The sequence below is a fragment of the Cervus elaphus genome, chromosome X, assembly GCF_910594005.1.
Source record: "Cervus elaphus chromosome X, mCerEla1.1, whole genome shotgun sequence".
Lineage (NCBI taxonomy): Eukaryota > Metazoa > Chordata > Mammalia > Artiodactyla > Cervidae > Cervus > Cervus elaphus.
The window spans coordinates 125,350,579-125,373,704 of NC_057848.1; the positions used below are offsets into that span (position 1 = coordinate 125,350,579).

The following is a 23,126-nucleotide window of genomic DNA, read 5'->3' on the forward strand; positions in this document are numbered from 1 at the left end:
GAATATACAGAAGAACTATACAAAAAAGATCTTAATGACCCAGATAACCACGATGGTGTGATCACTCACCTAGAGCCAGACATCCTGGATGTGAAGTCATGTGGGCCTTAGGAAGCATCACTATGAATAAAACTAGTGGAGGTGATGGAATTCCAGCTGAGCTATTTCAAATCCTAAATTATGATGTTGTGAAAGTGCTGCACTCAGTATGCCAACAAATTTGGAAAACTCAGCAATGGCTACAGGACTAGAAAAGTTCAGTTTTCATTCCAGTTCCAAAGAAGGGCAATGCCAAAGAATGTTCAAACTACCACACAATTGCATTCACTTCACAAGCTAGCAAAGTAATCCTCAAAATCCTTCAAGCTAACCTTCAACAGTATGTGAACTGAGAACTTCCAGATGTTCAAAGTTTATTTAGAAATGGCAGAGAGATAAAATTGCTAACATCCGTTGGATCATAGAAAAAGCAAGAGAATTTCAGATAAACATCTACTTCTGCTTCATTAATGATGCTGAAGCCTTTGACTATGTTTGTGGATCACAACAAACTGTGGAAAATCCTTCAAGAGATGGGATTACCATACCATCTTACCTGTCTCCTGAGAAATCTATGTGCAGGTCAAGAAGCAACAATTAGAAGCAGACCTGGAACAATGGACTGGTTCAAAACTGGGAAAGGAGTATGTCAAAACTGTACATATATTTTCACCCTGCTTATTTAATGTACATGCAGAGTACATCATGTGAAATGCTGGGCTGGATGAAGCACAAGCTGGAATCAAGATTGCTGGGATAAATATCATTAACCTTGATATACAGATGACACCCCCCTTATTGTAGAAAGAGAAGAGGAATTAAACAGACTCCTGATTAAGGTGAAAGAGGAGAGTGGAAAAGCTGGCTTAAAACTCAACATTCAAAAAACAAAGGTCATGGCATCTGCTCTCATCACTTCATGGCAAATAGATGGGGAAAAATGGAAATGATGAGAGACTTCATTTCTTGGACTTCCAAATCATCATTGTTGGTGACTGCAGCCATGAAATTATAAGACACTTTTTCCTTGGAAGAAAAGCAATCACAAACTTAGACTGCATATTAAAAAGCAGAGACATTACTTTGCCTACAAAGGTCTGTATCATCAAATTATAGTTTTTCCAGTAGTCATGTATGGATGTGAGAGCTAGACAAAACAAAAGACTGAGCACTGAGGAGTTGATGCCTTTGAACTGTGGTGCTGGAGAAGACTCTTGAGAGTTCCTGGGAAAGCAAGGAGATCATACCAGTAGATCCTAAAGGAACTCAACCCTAAATATTCATTGGAAGTACTGATGCTGAAACTGAAGCTTTAATACTTTGGCCACCTGATGTGAAGAGTGAACTCATTGGAAGATACCCTGACACTGGGAATGATTGAAGGCAGGAGGAGAAGGGGACAACAGAGGATGAGATTGTTGGATGGTATCACCGACTCGATGGACGTGAGTTTGAGCAAACTCTGGGAGATGTTAAAGGACAGGGAAGCCTGGCATGCTGTGGTCCATGGGGTCACAAAGACGGACACGACTGAGCAACTGAACAACAACTTCATTGGGAAGTAGTGGGAATCCAGTGAGTTTTACTACATACTTAGGGGGTATGACAGAGCATATAGATAATTTGACTCCAAAAAAGGAACACATCTAGAGACAAAGATTCTATTAATTCAAATAAATCAGGCGACCCTCAAGAACTATGCTCTCTAGCACTGACATGACAAAACTAAGAATACTGAACTCAACCCCCAGCAATCAGCTGCAAACTCTAAAGGCCAACCTAAAAGCACATTACTACTGCTCCAACCATGGCTAACTCAGCTCAGAGACAAGGTATCCAGATGTTCTAAGAGGGAATACATGGGGCCAGGGTTTCGTAACCAGGTTCACTTCTCTTTTCCGTCTTTTTTGTTTGTTGTTTAAAAACAAGATAACATTCAGATAGATGCAAGAAGAACCTACCTTCAATCATTCTTTCAACAAATATTAATTGAGCCCCCACTATATGGCAGCCACTGTTTAGTATACTGAGGGCAGAGCAGAGAACAAAATAGATGAAGTCTCTGTTCTTACTGAGCTTATACTCTAGTGGGAAATACATTTTACCACAGAAGCAAACACACATATAATATTGTTTTGGACTGTGATCAGTGTTGTGATAAAAATAAAAAGGGAAGGGATAAGGTCACAGAGAATGCCGGGGCTATCCGACTTACTTTAATCTCTCTTTCCTGAGTTCTGAAGGATATAGAGGCCCACCATGGGTAGAACCAGGTAGAAAGAAAAGCAAGTACAAAGTTCCTAAGGTCAGATGGATCCTAGCATATGGGTGTAAAAAGGAGATCAGTGTTGCTGTTGCTGTTCTGTTCAGCCACCCAGTTGTGCCCGACTCTTTGCGACCCCATGGACTGCAGCACTCCAGGCTTCCCTATCCTCCACCACCTCCTGGAGCTTGCTCAAACTCATGTCCATTGAGTCAGTGATGCCATCCAACCCCAGTGTTGCTAGAGGACAATATACAATGTTTTTATAAATCACATCAAAGAGGTAGGCAGGGGCTGGATCTATTGATGGTAGTGTCTGTGACCAGGAAGGGCTTCCCAGGTGGTGCTAGTGGTAAATAATCTGACTGTCAATTCAGGAGATACAAGAGGTGGGCTGGATCCCTAGGTGGGGAAAATTCCCTGGAGAAGGGCATGGCAACCCCTCCAGTATTCTTGTCTGGAGAATCCCATGGACAGACGAGCCTGGAGGGCTACAGTCCATGGGGTCACAAAGAGTGGGACACAACTGAAGTGACTTAGCATGCATGCATGGGGCCAGGAAATGGCGGAGAGATTTTGGACCAATTTTAAAGAATGACCAACAGGATTTCTTGAAGAACTGGATGTGAAGCACAAAAGAAAAAGATTTAAGGATTCAGTTCAGTTCAGTTCAGTTGCTCAGTTGTGTCGGACTCTTTGCGACCCCATGAAACTGTAGCACATCAGGTCTCCCTGTCCAACACCAACTCCCAGAGTTTACTCAAACTCATGTCCATTGAGTCAGTGATGCCATCCAACTTTCTCATCCTCTGCCATCCCCTTCTCCTCCCACCTTCAATCTTTCCCAGCATCAGGGTCTTTTCCAATGAGTCAGTTCTTTGCATCAGGTGACCAAAGTATTGGAGTTTCAGCTTCAGCATCAGTCCTTCCAATGAATATTCAGGACTGATTTCCTTTAGGATGGACTGGTTGTATCTCCTTGCTGACCAAGGAACTCTCAAGAGTCTTCTCCAACACCACAGTTCAAAAACATCAGTTCTTCGGTGCTCAGCTTTCTTTATAGTCCAACTCTCACATCCATACATGACCACTGGAAAAACCATAACTTTGACTAGATGCACCTTTGTTGGCAAAGTAGTCTCTGCTTTTTGGCCTGAACAACCATATGTTCCCATTAACTGGAATGGAGAAAGACATTAAACATGATTTCTGATGGGTCATTCTAGAGTTCCACTAATACCTGTAGATGGGACCTCAGGGTCCTGCTCAAACTTTGAGCAGCCTAATTATGGAGTGGGGCGCTGGTGTGGGATTCTCGTTTTGGCTAAGAGCAATGAAGCACATTTTGGGGAATCCCTGCCTCCACCCTCCTGATTGTATTCATAAACCTGGAGATTTACACAGATGAGATAGAGAAGACTGAGCACATTGGGCCAGTAAAACGGAGAGTCCCCAGGCAAAGGAAATCTGCTGTAGCCACTTCAGCACAGAAACTATGAGATTGGGCAGCGCCAACGAGGGCGCTGCAGGAACCTTCTTGGCGATCTGGAAGCCTAGGGAACCAATTTTTTTTTTTTTTTAAACTAGAAACAAAGTAAAGAAAAGAGATGGGGTGGGGTTTGGTGGTCTGGCCCGCCGGAAGGAGCTTGGGTGGAGCCAAGTGTGCAAGCTTCAGGGCAGAGGGGGAGAGAAGGCCGCCACTAGCAATAACGTGAGCTTCCTAAACTCACCAGAGAGGTCGGAGGTATTGTTGGAAATGCTAGGAACCCCGTGATTCTGTCTGCCCGCCAAAGAGAGACGAAAACCCAAGTTGTGCGGTGCAGCTTTAAAGGGGCTGGTGATTGACAGAATGTGTAGCAGTGGATGGGGTGGAGCCGCTGGGTGGGGTCTGGGACAGGCAGCTGGGAGAAACCAAAAGCAAGAAAAAAGAAAACCGTAGCCCCTGAAATCGCTAATGCCAGACGGGGGAAGCTAGCTAGAAAGGGAGGATAGGAGGGTTTTAGAGCTCACCTCCATTCCTACCCTGATCAACTCTCTCAGACTCTTTTATCTCCTTTTGAGATAATTAAAACCTACTGTACAACGGCCCTAGTCGGTGCCCGTTCCTAACTCCACTGAATTAGATTTGTAGTACCAGTGAGTGAAGACCCCGGGTCCACCACCTCAACCCCGGCCCCGCCCCATCGGCCTGGCCCGGGGCTGGGAGCAGAGGATGCCTTTGGAGGCGCAGAGTCCGAAAGTAAGTCCCTTTCATTTTGCTTACCCACCCTCTCCCCTTCCTTTTGCTGCCCTCACTGGGGTATTCTCTGGGCGGCAAAGAGCCACCTTACCGAAGGAGACTCTTTCAAGGAGGACACAGAGGGTTGGACCGGGTAGGGTGGGGTAAGAAGGGGAGGGGAACGGAGGAGGGGTGGTGCTTTAAAGCCTAGCGGAGCTGCCATCCACGGGATAGGAAGCTCAGAGTTTGCTGGTTGTTTGATTAGAGCCTTGATTTCCTCTCCTGCCCTTAGAGCCTCGACTTACCCCTCTAGGCATTTTTTTCTTTTTGTCACAATCCAGCGCGTTATCTGGCTGCTTAAAGCTTCTAGCTGTGAGTTGGGAGGGCTCCATCTTGCCCAGCTTCTTAAAGCGGCAGTGCACCAGTTCAGCTGTGGGAAATAGGTGCTGAAAATTCTATTTCGGAAAGGATGGCACTGACTCATCTTACTATGACACAAGGTGTGTTGGGGGAATTTGTACAGAGAGGCCAGTTTTTCCTCCTTATACCAGCCTCCAAACTTGTTCTAATATCCAGTTGATTCTCAGGAGGCGCATCCTGGGCTATGCTGCCAAGTTGTACATTAGTTAACTGCAGAGTAACTGGCCTTGCAGTTTTAGCTCAAGAGGAAAATTTATCAAGATTTCAAAATATAATTTATTCTACAAATATTCATCTAAAGCTAAGTTCATTGTCTGTAGCTGATCCCACTGCTGAATGTCTGTAATATGTAAAGACCATGTAGAGTGATGTCACTGACTCCTTTCTTAACAGCTTGGTGGCCAAGGTTTCTTCCTAGAGTCAAATGTTGAATTTGATTTCAGCATTTATCAAGCATGTCTCACTTGAAGGTTCCCATTATTCATCTTTATTGTCTTGTCTTTAGTATCAAGCATCCATATGCCCAAGCCCAAGTGACTGGGAGATTCAGCTGAAAGAGATAGGAACTCAAGTCAAAATGGCATGCAAAGAGAGAAGGGCAGGATGTTTCAATAGGGAAGCTAAGGCTACCTTGGCTGATCTGTTATTCCCATGTCCATGTCCAGCCTGGAAGATTGTCTTGGGCAGGAGGGCTTTACCAGCTCCCTTCTGCTGTTAAATAAAAGAACTAGTGTGGTGGAAACTTGTTAGAAGGCCTCATATGGATCAGTGGCATCTTTTCTAAGTTTATTTTTCTTATGTTTCTGCTTAAGGAGGATGGCAGGTCTGAATGGAGCCTAATGATATCCTGCATGTCAAATATAAGAAAATATGTTGCTTGAAGTTTTAGGTCTAATATTTCACTCTGGCTGTCTTTTTTTTTTTTTAAAGTATGAATTGTTTGTGCGTATCTATGCATTTCTATTTGGTCAATGGAATGCCATAGCTTCTAGCACTCTGCAGTTTCCCAGTTCAGCTATCTCTGGTATTAAATGCAAGGCAGAGACCCTCTATTTTTTTAATGTGCTAGATTTCATTGCATCCTGTGTCAGCTCCCATTAAGGGCCTGTATTGGTTTTAGGTTTCTCAGCACCATTTATTAAAGCACCTTCCTCCATCCCTTCTTTTCTCAATTGGTTTTCCAAACCCCAAAATGACCTTATTCTGAATGGCTATAACATTGAATCCACTGGATTCAGATAAAGAAGAAACCCTCAGTGTTCTTCCTGTCTAAAGTCACTGGTCTGTGGGGTCCTAAAAACAAAGGAAACACGAATTCAACTGGAACCCTCCTGGCTACTTTCACCAGTGGGAGTGCAGTCCTGTTCTAGAGCCAAGAGCCACTTGTACTTGTCACACACACTAAAATCTGCTACCTACACCCCTGGCATGGAGAGTGGGAAGGAACTGTGTACTGACTCCACAGCCAACCTCCTAAATTTGATAAGCATAGAATATGTTAGGTATTGCTGTGCTTCCATTTTAATATTTAATTGTCCCTTTGTGTTCATGTTGGTTTTTCTTTGGGAGAGTTTCTAGATGCAGGATATAGCTGTCATAAAAAATATGGTTGATGAAATATGGTTAATCTCTTCCTAGGACAGTGAAAATTTTGTGAACCCACTAACAGTTATTACAGGCAAGCAATAGAAATCTTTCTCCAAAGGTTTCAAGTGACTTTCCCAGAGAAATTAGTTTGTTGTCACTCATTCTGCTTTCTGGGCTTGCAGACAGTTTCTGTCTACACAGAGGCAAAAGGGCTTCGTAAGAAATAATTGCAGAAAGAACACTTTGTCCTCTCTATCTCTACTTCACAAGCAGTAGTTTTGATCCCCCAACTCCTCTTCTGAAATCTGGTAGCCTAGGCTGTTCTTGCTTAGACTAGTATAGCCTATGCCTATATTTACTTTGGTCTGAGTTCCTTCCTGGCTTTTTCTCAGCGTTCAAGGATAAGGACCTATGAAAGACAAAGGTATCAATAGGAAAGTACATTGTGTTATGAGATTCATTCATTAATTAATTCAACAAATACTTACTGAGAACCTACTCTGTGCCATCACTGAACAAGACTCTGGAGAGTCTGCAAGATAAGTCCCCTGCCTTTTTGAAGATTGTATTCTAATGAGGGTGTGTTAGTGGATGGGTTTTTTTTTGGGGGGGGTGTGAATAAGATAGCAGAAGGATTGGGGAGATCTATTTAATAAACAGTCAAGGAGGGCTTCTCTGATATGATGATTTTTAAGAATATATATGAATAAATTGAGAGAACTAGCCATGAGAATACCCAAGGGAAGAGTATTCTTGACAGAGAAAATAGAATTGCAAAGGCTTGACATGTTCAAGGAATAGCAAAGCCAGTATCACTGGAGTGAAGAGGAGAGTGGTAGCACATGATTTCAGAGAGACAGAGAAGTGCCAGATCATATAGGACCTTGTAAATACTTTGGATTTTATTCCGAGTGAGATAGGGAGTCATTTTTAAAGAAGATAAATAATCAACAATTATTATATTTATTATTATATTTAAAATTCTACTCTTGTAAGGAGGATAAATCTTCATTTGTTCATCTTAACACAATCAAGATAGATTATGATTTTATGATTTGAAAAAATTAGTAAGCTTATTGCTGAATTCATGTAACTAATTTAATTTTATACTAGCCATTGTTTCATAACAATTATCTGAGAAAGATTTCAAACATATTTGAAACTACTGAAATACAAAAAAAATTTCAGCATAATTTAATTTTAAAAAATCACAATAAATTTATTAGCACTAGAAGAATGCTTAACCTTGTTAAGAAAACATTCACAAGATTGTATAGCACTGTTTTACTCTAGCATGAAATTGTGAAAATTATTCACTTGAAAAAATTTTTTTTTTAAATTTTGGTCTTGCTGGCACACATAATTTCATGTAGGTTATATACTATTCTTCTCCTCAAGTTCTTCCCAGTAGGGAAGTGTGTTTCATGTATCATTTCATTTACTCCTCACAATAACCTTGTGAGGTAAGCAATATTATCATTTATATCTTACAGAATAGGAAACTGTGGCACAGGACTGTAAAGTGCCTTACCAAAGGACACAGAGCTCATAAGTTAAAGAGGATTCATTCTCTCCTATACCTTCTGAAAAGTTGTTCCATCAGCTTCTTTTTCTTCAATTCCTTTTTCTTTGGTTCTTCCACCCATCCACCCATTCCCACCTAATATAGATAACATTTATCTATACCTGAAAGTGAAAAGTGAAGGTGAAAGTTGCTCAGTCGTGTCGACTCTTTGCAGCTCCATGGGCTATGCAGTCCATGGAATTCTCTAGCCCAGAATACTGGAGTGGGTAGCCTTTCCCTTCTCCAGGGGATCTTCCCAACTCAGAGATCGAACCCAGGTCTCCGGCATTGCAGGCAGATTCTTTACCAGTTGAGTCACAAGGGAAACCCAAGAATACTGGAGTGGGTAGCATATCTCTTCTCCAGTGGCTCTTCCTGACCCAGGAATCGAACTGGGGTCTCCTGCATTGCAGGCGGATTCTTTACCAACTGAACTATCAGGGAAGCCCTATTGAATACCTACTCTGTGCCAAGCCCTCTATTGAACACTTTGCATGTATCAATTCATATAATTTTCACAATAATCCTATGTAGTAGGTACTGTTGTTTTCCCAATGTTTCAGTTAGGGAAATTGGGACAGAAAAATTAAGCAACTTGCCCAAGTTTATACAACTCGGAAAGAGCAGATATGAGATTTGAATCCAGGTCTATAAAGTCTACACCTTGATTATTATGCTCTACTGCCTAGTCTTTAGCTTGCAAACACATTTATTTCCTAAGTCAATCTTTATTTAAGAGCACTTACTCAAATTACCACCCTATTTTTTGGCAGTTTCCATTTAGATCATTATTGAAACTGCTCTCGCAAGAATTACCCGAAGATCTCCAAATGTCATGTCATGTACTCTCTCTTTAGGTTTTCAACACACTTGACTTTACTACATTTAAGGTGGTTGTACTTTCCTTCCATTTTTAAACCCTTCCCTTCCTTGTCTTCTGTGATAATACTCTACCATGGATTTCCACGAACCTCTCTCATTGCTCTTTTTATTCTCTTATCTTGCTACTCTATACTCCTTATTTAGGTCATCTCATCCACTTAAGAGTTTCAACTGCCATTTATGTAACCTATATGACTGTCTCCATCTCCAACTGAATGCTTTTTCTTAGCCCAGACCCATCCATTTGTCTGTTAATCAGACATCTTAACTTGACACCTCTACACTTAATATGTTTAAAATTGAATTCGTCATCAAGCTCCCTGACTCCAGTTTCTCTCCTTGACCAACAGTCACATAATCAACCAAACAATAAAAGCCTAGCAATAAAGCCTAGAGTTATTGATGACTCTTTCTTCTCCATAACTTCTAGATTCTGCTTCTTAAATCTTTGTATCCTCTGCATTCCTTCTTGTAGTGTCTTTGTGTAATTTTTCACCACGTACGACCTGGCTTATTAACATAGCCCCTTACTGTTGTTTTATCTGCCTCTAATCTCTGTGGCCTTTCTTATATGTTGAATTATGTCCCTCAAAATACATTGGATTCCTAATTTCTGGTACCACAGAATGTGACTGTATTTGGAGACGGGGTATTTACAGAGGTAATCAAGTTAAAATGAGGTAGTTAGGACAGGCCCTAATCCAATATGACTTGTATCCTTATGGAAAGGGGAAATTTTGACAGAAAGACTCATAGAGGAAAGATGATCTGGAGAGACACAGGGAGAAGACAGTAATCTGTAAGCCAATGTAGTCTACATTTTAGGATATTTCTAAAACACGTGTTTTTATCTTAACAATCCTATGTTTAGAATCATTCAGACTCCCCTTCACTTACAGGAATAAATCCTTGCCTTTTAGTAAGACACTTCATAATTTGTCCTCAACCTACCTTTCATGTTTATCACCTGTGACTTTTCCTTATCACAGGAGTTACATTAAGCTAACAGCTACTTCTTGAACATGCCATGATCTTTCACAAACATCATGTCTGTGTTCATGCTATCAGGAATTCCATGTGTTCTTTCTCCTCTTACAACATGTACTACTCCACCTCCACCTTTCCCTCCACTCCATTCTTCTCTTTTTGATAAACTCTTATAACAGAGCATGATACCCAGTTCATTTTCTCTGTGAAGCCTTGAAGTATAGGTAAGATTTGAATAGCCAGAGTTAAAGGGAAAAGATATTCTAAACAGGAAGAGCCATATAACAAAAGACAGGTAATGAGTATCAATATAATGTGGGTTGGAGGGGAATGGAGTAGAGTTATGGAAAAGTGAGGTTAGAGAACTCTTTTCCTTTGGTGATAATATTTGTTGTTGTTCAGTTGCTCAGTCGTGTCTGACTCTTTGTGACACCATTTACTGCAGCATGCCAGGCTTCCCTGTCATTCATTGTCTCTCAGAGTTTGTTCAAACTCTTGTCCATTGAGTAAATGATGCCATCACCGACTCATTGGTGATAATATAGATGGGACCAAAGTAGCTTCTGGAGAAGCTGCAAGGTCAGTATTCTCCCTCCATAGTGTCTCAGGGAAACAGATAAACCTCAAAGAATATTATTATTCAGCTAATGTCACCTGATAATGAGATAAGATAGCCTGTATTATGTTCCTTGGAAAGCTGGTCTTTATAATAGGACCATGGGCTTGGGGCACTTTTGCTGATCATTGATGGTATGGTAGTAGAGCAGAAAATAATCAGCAGGGTTCAGAGTCCTTTTCTGCTGTAGGTTATTTAAACCTGACTGTATATATTAACCATTTCTACTTATATAAAGCAGATAGTTTTGAAAGGAGGAAGCAAAACTGATTCATTAATCTCACTCACTCATTCAACATACATGCCGTGGAAGCCCTCTATGTCGATAGCTCTGTGCTACAGAATGGGAATACACAAATATAAGACCTCAGCCTTGCCTTGGAGGTCAGCTGGGATACAGACAAAGTTCTAGCTAACATCTAGTACTGGTTGATCACTTACCATATGCCAGGGACCACACTAAGCTTTTCATGTGTCTCACTTAAATTCCCAGTAAGGTTATACCCATTTTGTGGGTAGGGGCACAGGTTAGAGAAAGGTTGAATAAATTCAGGAGGGAGGAATTGGAAAATTGACAAGTAAGCAAATTGTTAACATGAGTAGAAAGGATGTTGGTGGCATTTGGGGTAAAGAAGTCAAAGAAGACTTGGTAGAGGAGGTGATGTTTGAGTCTTGAAGGATAATAAGAGTTTTCAAGTGTCAATGAAAAAAAATTAATCAATCTAAGAAAGAAATGGAAACTTTTATTTGAGCCAATCTGAAGATTATCACCTGGGAGACAATCTTTCAGAAAGTTCTCAGGACTGTTCCACCCGTTAGAGGTCAAAGCACAGTTATATAAGTTTTTGAGACAAAAGTTCATATGTCAAATGATGTACTGACAGTTTAAACAATCCAGATCTACACATACAAAGTGGATTGGCAGATCATGGGTCATTGTGGCCCCTTATAAGAATAAGAAGGAAGATTGTGTCCTCAGGATTTGTGACTCTTTATGAGATTAAGGAGGAATGCTATCTCCTCAGGAGGTCTGGTTAATGCAGATGCACAATACCCACTAAAGGGAAGGAAGGAGACGTGAATGGGCAAAGAAAAATATTATATTCAAAGTTTTTCTTACTTTGCCATAGAATATAAGTTTTATTTCATCCATTTCCCCCTTTTGATAATTAATTTTTTTTGTTAGAAAGCACTAGGTGATAAAATAGTTGGTCCCTCAATGCCAGAGTGGTTGCTTACCTGCCTTTGATCAATCATGTCCCTCAATGTTGGGTCTTAATGGCCTGTTTTTTTTTTTTCCTTTTAGTAGGATATGCTAGTAAAGATGTCTGGCAAGGACTAGCAGTCAATTCCAAGTTGTCCAGTAGTACTTAGTGCAATTTTACCTTGCATATGCATTGTGTATGTCCATTTATAGAGAGCTATAGATGTGATCAAAGTTGACAGTAGGAATGACCATGTCATTAATAAAGTTTTTAGCCAAGATTCTCCTAAACCAAACTATTCCCTAATATTTTTCCTAAACAGGAAAAATAGAGCAGAAATTTGATTCTTCATGTGTCATAAGATGAGTTAACAAATGTTATGGCCAAATGATCTTTGTGAGTGGTGTAATATAGGGACCTGATTTCATATTTGTGCATGTGGTTATCCAGTTTTTGCAACACCTTTTGTTGAAGAGACTACCCTTTCCCTACTGAGTGTTCTTGGCTCCCTCGTCAAATATTAGTTGACCATGTAGGTGGAGATTTATTTCTGGGCTCTTTCTTCTGTTCCATTGGTTAGTGTGTCTATTTTTATGCCAGAACCATACTGTGTTAATTACTATAGATTTGTACTATAGTTTGAAACCAGGATGTGTGATGCCTTACTTCTTTGTTCTTTCTCATGGTTGCTTATGTTATTTGAAATCTTTTGGGGCTGTATACAAACGTTGGGATTTTATTATCTATTTCTGAGAAAAATGACACTGGAATTTTTATGGGAATTGCTTTAAATTTATAGATGGCTTTGGGTAGATAGGGATATTTTAACAATATTAATTCTTCCAATTCATCAACATGGGATATCTTTCCATTTGCTTGTGTCATCTTTGATTTCTTTCAACAAAGTCTTGTTCTTGTTATACAGATCATTCACATCCTTGGTTAAATTTATTCCCAAGCATTTTATTACTTTTGATGCTATTGTGAATGTGAAAGATTTTCTTCTTTCTTTTTCAGATGTTTTATTTTTAGTGTATAGAAGTGCAACAGATTTCAGGATTTTTTTTTCTGTTAGATGCTTAATTTTTAAATTGTATAAATGAAGGAACTGAGACATAAATAAGCTGTACAGATGAAGAAATTGAAACACAGATAAGTGTCATACATTAGGTCATATAGCTGACTAGATAGTGACTTAAAATGAGGATGTTTATTTTATAGCCTGCATTTTTATTGAGTTTGTTGATTAGTTCCAACATTTTTTTGGTTGAACCTTTGAGATTTTCTAGATATAAGATCATATCATATGCAAGTAATGACAATTTTGCTTCTTCCTTTCTGATTAGGATCCTTTTTATTTCTTTGTCTTGCCTAATTGCTCTAGCTAGGACTTCTAGTAGTATATTGAATAACACTAGTGAGAATGGGCACCCTTTCCATGTTCCTGATCTTAGAGGGAAAGCTTTCAACTTTTCACTGTTGGGTACCATGTTACCTGTGGGTTTGTCATATGTGGTCTTTAAGGTACAGTCCTTATATACCTAATCTGTCAATGATCTTTTTTTCATCATGAAATGGTACTTTTTGTGTGAAATACTTTTTCTGCATCAATTGAGATAATCATATGATTTTTCTTTCATTTTATTAATGTGGTATATCACTTTTATTGATTTGTGTATGTTGAAACATAATTATATCCCAGGGATAAATTGTACTTGATCATGGTATATAATCCTTTTAATGTGTTCTTGAATTCAGTTTGCTAATATTTTGTTGAGAAGTTTTGCATCTGTATTCATCTGGGATATTGGTCTATGTTTTTCTTTTACAATATTCTTAATCTTGTTTTTGTGTCTGGGTAATGTTGACCTTGTAAAAATGAGTTTGGAAGTGTTTCCTGCTCTTCAATTTTATAGAAAGTATAGAAAGGTTGGTGTTAGTCTTTAAATGTTTGGTAGAATCCATCAGTGAAGATATCTAATCATAGGGTTTTTTATGTTGGGAGGTTTTTGATGACTGATTTCCTTACTCATTATTGATCCGGTCAGCTTTTCTATTTCTTCCAGATTTAGTCTTGGTAGGTTGTGTGTTTGTAGGAACTTGTCCATTTCTTCTAGGTTATCTAACTTGTTGATGTATAAATGTTCATAGTAGTCTCTTATAATCCTATGTATTTCTGTAGTATAAGTTCTAATATCTCCTCTTTCATTCTAATTGTATTTGCATCTCTTTTCTTTCTTTGTTAGTCTAGCAAAAAGTATTGTCAGTTTTATTTATCTTTTCAAAAACTTAGTTTTAGGGGTGTTAATCTTTTCTGTTGTTTTTCTGGTCTATTTCCACTCTGATCTTTATTGCTTCCTTTCAACTGCTAATGTTGTGAATAATTTGTTCTTCTTTTTCTAGTTCTTAGAGGTGTGAAATTAGTTATTTTATTTTTTTCTAATTTCTTAATATGTGCATTTAGCACTAAATTTTCCTCTCAGAACTGCTTTGTTTTGGTATGCTGTGTTTCCATTTTCATTTAAGATACTGTTTAATTTCCCTTTTGATTTTTTCCTCTGACTGGTTGTTTGAGAGTTTTGTCATTTAGTTAGTGTCCACATATTTGTAGATATTTCATCTTTCCTGTTGTTGTTGATCTCCAGTTTCACACCACTGTGGTCAGAAAAGATGCTTGGTATGATTTTACACTTCTTGAATTTACTAACACCTGTTTCATGTCCTGTCATTATGATCTACTTTGGAGGATTTGCTGTCTGCTCTTTAGAAGAATGTGTATTCTGATGCTGTTGGATGGAATGCTCTATAAATTTCTGTCAGGTTCATTTAGATTAATGTATCATTCAAGTGCATTTTTTTCCTTTTAGATTTTCTGTCTGGATGATGTATACATTGCTGACTTTGGGGTATTGAAGTTTCTGTTATTGTATTGTTTTTATTTCTTCCTTCAGATCTATTACTATTTGCTTAACAAATGTTGTTGGTCTATGTTGTGTGTGCAGATATTAATGAGTTTTAAATTTTTATTTACTTTCAACTGAAAGATACTTGCTTTATAATATTGTGTTGGTTTCTACCATACATCGACATGAATCAGCCATAGGTATACATATGGACCCTCCCTCATGAACCTCCCTCCCACTCCCGCCCCCCCCATGTTGCCACACAGCACCAGATTTGAACTCCCTGTGTCATGCAGCAAATTCCCACTGACTATCAGTTTTGTACATAGTAATGCATATGCTTCAGTGCTACTCTCCCAATTCATCCTATCCTCTCCTTTCCACACTGTGTCCACAAGTCTGTTCACTATGTCTGCATTTCCATTGCTGCACTACATATAGGTTCATCAGCACCATCTTTATAGATTTCTATATATATATATGTGTGTGTTTATATATGATATTTGTTTTTCTCCTTATGACTTATTTCATTCTGTATAATAGGCTCTAGGTTCATTCTCCTCATTAGAACTGACTCAAATACATTCTCTTTTATGGCTGAGTAATATTCCATTTTTTATATGTACTGTGACTTCATTATCCATTCATTTGTCAATGGACATTTAAGTTGCTTCTGTGTCCTCGCTATTGTAAATAGTGCTGCAATGAACATTGAGGTACATGTGTCATACATTCTCTTTTATGGCTGAGTAATGTTCCATTTTTTATATGTACTGTGACTTCATTATCCATTCATTTGTCGATGGACATCTAAGTTGCTTCTGTGTCCTAGCTATTGTAAATAGTGCTGCAATGAACATTGAGGTACATGTGTCTTTTTCAGTTATGATTTCATTGGGGTATATGCCCAGTAGTGGGATTGTTGGGTCATATGTTAGTTTTATTCCTAGTTTTTTAAGGATCTTCATGCTGTTCTCCATAGTGGCTGTATCAGTTTACATTTCCAGCAACAGAGCAAGAGGGTTCCCTTTTCTCTACACCCTCTCCAGTGTTTACTGTTTATAGATTTTTTGATGATGGCCATTCTGACTGGTGTGGGATGATACCTCATTGTAGTTTTGATTTGCATTTCTCTAATAGTGATGTTGAACTTCTTTTCGTGTGTTTATTAGCCATCCATATGTCTTCTTTGGAGAAATGTCTGTTTAGATCTTCTGCCCATTTTTCAATTGAGCTTGCTTGTTTTCCTGATGTTGAGATATATGCTGCTGCTGCTAAGTCGCTTCAGTCCTGTCTGACTCTCTGTGACCCCATAGAAGGCAGCCCACCAGGCTCTGCCGTCCATGGAATTTCCAGGCAAGAGTACTGGAGTGAGCTATATGAGCTGCTTATATATTCTAGAGATTAATCCTTTGTCAGTTGTTTTATTTGCAATTATTTTCTGACTCCTTTATCATCATATAATTATCTTTTTGTTTCTTATTACCGTTTCTGGCTAAAAGTTTATTTGGTCTAATATAAAAATATTTACCCTCACTTTCTTTTGGTTTCCACTTGCCTGGAATATCTTTTTTCAGTCCTTTACTTTGAGCATATCTTTAAACTGATGTGAATCTCTTGTATGCAGCATATTAGTGTTAGTCGCTCAATTGTGTCCAATGCTTTGTGATGCCATGGACCGTGGCCTGCCAGGCTCTTCTGCCCATTGAATTCTCCAGGCAAGAATACTGGAGTGGGTTGACATTCCCTTCTTCAGGGGATCTTCCTGACACAGGAATTGAACCCAGGTCTCCCACATTGCAGGCAGATTGTTTACTGTTTGAACCACTGTATGCAGCATATGGTTGAGTCCTTTTTAATCATTCAACTATTCTGTGCCTTTTGATTGGTAAATTCATTTCATTTGCATTTAGAGTAATTATTTTAGGACTGGAAATACCATTTTATTGGTTGCTTTCTGGTTGTTTGTATTTATAGTGCTCATTTTCCCCTCTAATTCTCCCTGCGATTGTAAATTGATAATTTTTCATGGTGGTATGCTCTGTTTCCTCTTTTTAAAAAATATTTCCTGAATGAACTTATTCTAGATTTTTGCTTTGTGGTTACCATGAAGGTTAAATAAAACATCTCCCAGATAAAACAATTCACTTTATGCTCATAGCAACTTGTCTTTGATTACCTACAATGGTTCTACCCTTTTATGCCCCACTTTGATCACAGTTCTTTTTGTTTTGTGCACTTGTTAACAAAGTATAGTAGCTATAGTTATTTTTAATATTCTTATCATTTAACCTTTATACTGTAGTTAAGTGGTTAACATGCTAGTCCATTATAGAATTAGTTTTCTAAACCCAACTGTGTTTTTCATCTTCACCAGTGTGTGTTGTTCTTTTTTTTTTTTTTGGATGCTTTCATGTCACCGATTAGTATCTCTTTATTTTGGCTTGAAGAACTCCTTTCAGCATTCATTGCAAGGCAGGTCTAGTGGGGATGGACTCCATAAGCTTTTGTTTGTCTGGCAAAGTCTTTATTTCTTCTTCGTATTGGAAGGTTAACTTTGCTGGATAGAGTATTCCTGGCTGACAAGTTTTATCTTTCTACAATTTGAGTATTTCATCCCACTCTCTTCTGGCCTATAGGGCTTTTGCTGAGAAATCTGCAGATAGTTTAATGGTGGCTCCTTCCTAGGTTACTTTTTTTCCCTGGCTGTCTTTAGGATTCTTTCTATATCTTTGATTTTTGACAGTTTCATTATATTGTGTCTTGGACAATGACTTTTGGTATTGAGATAATAGAGTGATCTATTAGTTCTTGAATTTGGATGTCCAAGTCTATTCATGTTTAGGAAGTGCTTCACTATTATTTCTTTAAATAAACTTTCTACTCCCTTCTACCTCTCTTTTCCTTTGGGAATCCCAATTATTGTAATATTTGTCTTTTGATGAGACTCCACAGATAATGTGGGCTTTTTTTTTTTTTTTTTTGCTCTTTTCATTTTTTCCTTTTTTCTTTTCTAACTGTATTTCAAAATTCCTATCTTCTAAGTCACATATTCTCTTTTCCGTCTGCTGTACTGCACTACAGATGCTCTTTATTTTGTTCTTCACTTCATTTATTGAATTGTCCTGAATTTCTATTTGGCTCTTTTTTTTATTACTTCTCTTTGTTAAAGAACTCAGTTTATTCATGTATTTCCCCCTGATTTTGAATTTTCTTTTTGAGTTTTCTTATAGCTTGTTTTTTTAAAATTAATTAATTTATTTTAATTTTTTAAAATTTTTATAGCTTGTTAAATTTGTTTAAAACAGCTATTTTTAATCCTTTATCAAGTGGGTAACAATATTCTATGCATTTGACCTTGGTCATTGGAGAATTATTGATATCTTTGGGCAGTGACATATTTCCTTGATTTTTCATGTTCTTTGTAGTTTTGTGTTGGCACTTTTGTATTTGAAGTAGCCGATACCTCCTTAAATCTTACTGGTTGCTTTCACATGAAGTCCTATTCATTGATATTGGTATAGCTGAGGTTGCCTCAGCTGTTGTTGGGCACACCTGCTCCAATTTTCTTGCTCCTTCTTGTGGTAGAATTAAACTCTTATGTCTTCTCTTGTTACAACTCACCAAGCTTCTCTTGTTACAACTCAGCAAGTCACCAATTTCACCAATAAAGGGAAAACCTCACTTTCTTTTCCAGAAGATGGTGATACAGTTCTAGTTTTGATTTCTCACTTGTCTGCAGGTCATGGTCCATTTTTCTGAGAGTACCCTGATCACTAGATCTGCTCTTTGCTGCTGCCCTTTGGAGCTTGTACAAGGATCTACCTGTAGATTAGGGGAGATATAGGTTTAGCACTTGGGGCATTGGGGGTACATAAGCACCCTATGGGGAGATCCTTGGGTTGGGTGTTCCCAGAGCCTTTTGAGTGGACTTCCTGCTGAAATCTTGAAGCAGTTAGCAAGTCACTATCTGTTTAATCCCCTTTATTAGTCTTACTTGTTTCTTTCCCTTTCTCTTCCCTTCTCCCCAAGTCATGTATGTCTTGCTTTAGTACATTGGGTGCTGTGGAAGAGAAACAGGTTTTTCTGGCTATGACCCATACAACTGGGGTAGCCAGACACTCATCACTTTCCACCTTCTTCACAGGAGAGGTTACCACCACCAGCCCCATACAGTGTCACCCTGGAAGGAATGACTGTTAACAAGTTCCTCCTTCTCAACTACATCCAAACTTGTATCCTTCCTGCTATGATGACTTACTGAGTCTCTACTGGCTTTCTCCCTCACTTAGCAGAGCCATGACCTGCAGTGGCAGCCATCCCAGGTCTCTGGAGCTGTACAAGTACAAGATGACAGCCTAGATCCCCATGGGTGTCCCTCTCCAACATGTACACACTCAAGGTTACCCCCTCCAGATGTGCACCTACATGCCTCTGGCCTCAACCCCACACCAGCTCCCATTGCCATGCACCCATGGCAAGACCCAGCAGTCACAGTAGAAGGCACTGATAGTCAAGTCCCCTGCAGCAACTTTTATACCCACAGTTGGCTTCAGCCCTTGCTGCTAGTTATGGCTTCTACTGCTATGTGTGTGTCTCCAACTGGCCTCTGTCACTACTCAGGCACCTGCAGCTATTCCCCACTGCTGAGTGTGTGCACACCACCAGGTCTGACCACCACTGCTGTCTGCCCTAGTCCCTAGCTACTGGACCTGGAAGTGCCACACACCCAAGAATTTGCTGCCCTGCACCACTTGACCTGGGTCTACAACACACTTCAGTTTGCTCTTATCTTCAGGTGAAGGTCAGTCCATAAAATCTGAGTGAGGTGAGTGCTTCTTCAAATGCACAGACACCTGTTCAAGACTACTACAGGGATCAGGAAGAATCAGGAAAGCATGACATTACCCAATAAAACCAATAAATTTCCAAGAACTGACCTAAAAAAGTGGATAGTCATAAATTGCTTGAAATAGTTAAAATAATTATTCTAAAGATGTTCAGAGAACACAGATGAACAGTGTAATAAAATCAGAAGAACAATACAATAACAAAATGAGAAATTCAACAAATAAATAGAAAACATAAAAAGAATCAAACAGTAATTTTGGAGCTGAAGAATACAATGACTAAGCTGAAAAATTCTATGGAGAGCTTCAACAGAAGCTTCTGCTTCTTCCAAGCAGAAGAAAGAATCAGTGAACTCAAAGAAGTATCAATTGAAATTATTTAATCAGAGGAGTAAAAGGCAAAGAAAAGAATGAAAAGTAATGATCAAGTGTATTGATTAAGAAATTACTCAAACTTGTCTAGAAACATTTTGTGATAGCAAGTAAATGTTTACTAGAAAGGAGACAGTTTGGTGGGGGCATGAGGGAAGACCCTTTCTATGCTGTTCATTTCTTATGAAGAATATTGAATATATTGTGTTTGGTCATTTATAAAAAATTACATGTAGTAGCATAAAACTTGGGATAAATAGATGTTTGCTAAAAGGCATTCTGATGAGTAGTACTCACTTACTCATTCAATACATTTTTTTAATTACTGACTACATGCCAGGCACTGAACTCGGTGCTGGAATATTGCATGAATGAGATATTTTGAAGATATTTTGTCCCTGCCCTTTTGGAACTTACAGACTAGTGGAGTGAGGCAGACAATGAACAAAATAAATAGATAGTTAATGAATAAACAAGCAAGGTTAAAAATTAAAAACTGTGATTTCAGAGATGTGTTATGAAAGAAAATAATGAAATATAATGAAAAAATGATTGGGGGGGGTCACTTAAGTTGGTCAAGCTTCTGTGAGGAGATTACTTTTGAGTTGAGATCTGAAAGATAAGAACAAGCCAACAGAGACAAAAGCTGGGGACAATAATATTCCAGGCAGGTTAATAAGTGCAAGACCTTGGAGGAGAGAATGTACTTGTCATGTTGGAGAATCTGAGTGTGGTAGAAGTGCAGTGAAGAGGAAGATAGGTGAGGAGATCTGAAAGGTAAGCAGACCTTTTAAGAAATAAAAAATTTGAAACAAAATTTGTGTTTATTAATATATTTCCTTTTCTTATTTTTAATCTCTCTCATCCCACCCCCACCCTTTAGATTTCTTTTTTATTCTTCTATAAGTATCACATGTAGACTTGAATGAGCATATGTCCCTTCATGATAGGGCAAATGTCCTTTTAGCATGTGTGCTAGCTAACCTTGATCTGGATTTTATTCTGAGTGTTATGGGGAAGCTATTGGAAAGTTTTTAAGAAGAGACATTTGATTTATCTTTTAAGATGATTACTTCAGCTACTGGCTGTTCAGATTGTAGGAGACAAGAGTGGAAGTAGGGAGATCAGTTGGTATGGAGTTGCATCAGTCCAAGAGTGTCTTTTTTTCTAGCTTTATTTTTTAATTGACTTATTTTAATTGTGTAATAATATTGTGTAAGTATAAGATGTACAACATAATGATATGTGTTTGTATATATATATATATGTATATTGTGAAATTATTACCATGTCAGGTTAATTAACACATCCGTCACCTTACATAGTTATATTTTGTGTGCACTGAGTGAGAACTTTTAAGATTTACTCTCTTAGCAGCTTTCAGATATGCAGTACTGTATTGTTAACTATAGTCACCATTCTGTACATTATATCCCCAGAACTTATTGATCTTACAACTGAAAGTGTGCACCATTTGACTACCTTTACACATTTTCCCCTTCCCCACTGTCCCTGGAAACCACCAATCTGCTCTATATTTCCATGATGCTTTTTTAAGATTCCACATTTAAGTGTGATAACATAATAGTTGTCTGTTTTTGACTTATTTCACTGAATGTAAGTCCATCCATGCTGTTGCAAATAGAAAGAGTTCCTTCCATTTTTGTAGCTGAATAATACTCCACTGTGTGTACACACACACACACACACACACACACACAATTTTTCTTTAACCATTCATGTGTTGTAGATACTTAGGTTATATCCATGTCTTAGCTATTGTAAATAATGCTGCAATAATCATTGGGGTGTACTCTTCAGGATAGTGATTTCATTTCCTTCAGATATATACATAGTTGTGGAATTGCTAGATTATATGGTACTTCTACTTTAATTTTTAAGGAACCTCCATATTGTTTTCCATAGTAGCTGTACCAATGTACATTGCAACTAATAGTGTACAGGGTTCTGTTTCTTCACATCTGCACCAGCATTTGTTATCTATCTTTTTGATAATATCCATTCTGACAGGTGTGAGGTGATGTCTCATTTTGTTTTTCATTTGCATTTCTCTGGTGATTAGTGATGTTGAGCATCTTTTCATATAACTCTTGGCCATTTGAATACCTTCTTTGGAAAAATTGTCCATTTTCCCATTTCCCATTTATTTTTTCTATTGAGTTGTCTGAGTTCCTTATGTTTTTTGGAGAATAATCCCTTTTCAGATAGATGGTTTGCAAATACTTTCTCATACTGTGTAAGTTGCTTTCATGTTGCTGATTTTTTTGGGAAGGGATTGTGAAAAAGCTTTTTAGTTTGATTTAGTTCTATGTGTTTGTTTTTGTTGTTTGTGCTTTGGTGTCATATTCATGAAATTATTGTTGTTTCTCTATGATTTCTTCCATGAGTATTATGGTTTCAGGTCTTACATTTAAGTCTTTAGTCTACTCCAAGTTAATTTTTGTGAGTGGTATAAGATACGGTCCAGTTTCATTCTTCTGCATGTGATTATCCAGTTTTCTCCAATATTAATTGAATAGACTATCTTTTCTCTAGTATTTTCTTCTCCCTTGTCAAATAGTAGTTGACTGTATAAACCAGAGTTTATTTCTAGGCTCTCAATTCTGTTCCATTCCTCTGTGTATCTATTTTCATGCCAGTATCAACTTTTAAAAAGTTATGATAGGTTTGTAATGTGGGCTCATCAGTAAGTACCTTCAGCTTTGTTCTTTCCCAGGTTTGCTTTGGTGGTTTGGGGTTATTTGTTGTTCCATTCAAATTTTAGGATTGTTTTTAATAATTCTGTAAAAAAAAGGCATTGTAATTTTATTTATTTATTTAGCATTTAAAATTGAAATTTATTGAAAAAGTACATGGGAATCTAGGGAAAGAAAATTTCACCTTTTAATCACATGGCCACTCTGAGTCCTAGGTTTTCTAACCCTGGAAATAGCCAAGCCTCCATGGTGTACTAGAGCATTATCTCAGAACCTTGTAGAATATGTACCAATTTTCTTAACTAAAGTTTTTTTTTCTTTATTTCTTTAATATTTATCATGGGAAAAAATTTAAATTTATTTTAATAAAAGGATAATTAAAATAATATTTTAATTGGAGGATAATTGCTTTACTATATTGTGATGGCTTTTGCCATACATCAATATGAATTGGTCATGGGTATACCTGTGTCCCCTCCATTCTGAACCTCCTCCCACTTCCC

The 23,126-nt window shown here is 38.2% G+C and overlaps 1 protein-coding gene across 1 annotated transcript in view; it reads left to right on the forward strand.

Annotated features, from left to right (window-relative positions):
- The first annotated feature begins 3,990 nt into the window (after positions 1 to 3,990).
- The window catches only part of KLF8 (Kruppel like factor 8), a 314,262-nt gene continuing 295,126 nt past the window's right edge, over positions 3,991 to 23,126 (forward strand). The window contains exon 1 of the mRNA XM_043897120.1: positions 3,991 to 4,541. The gene's annotated coding sequence lies outside the window, so the exon portion shown is untranslated. The remainder of the gene's footprint in view (positions 4,542 to 23,126) is intronic.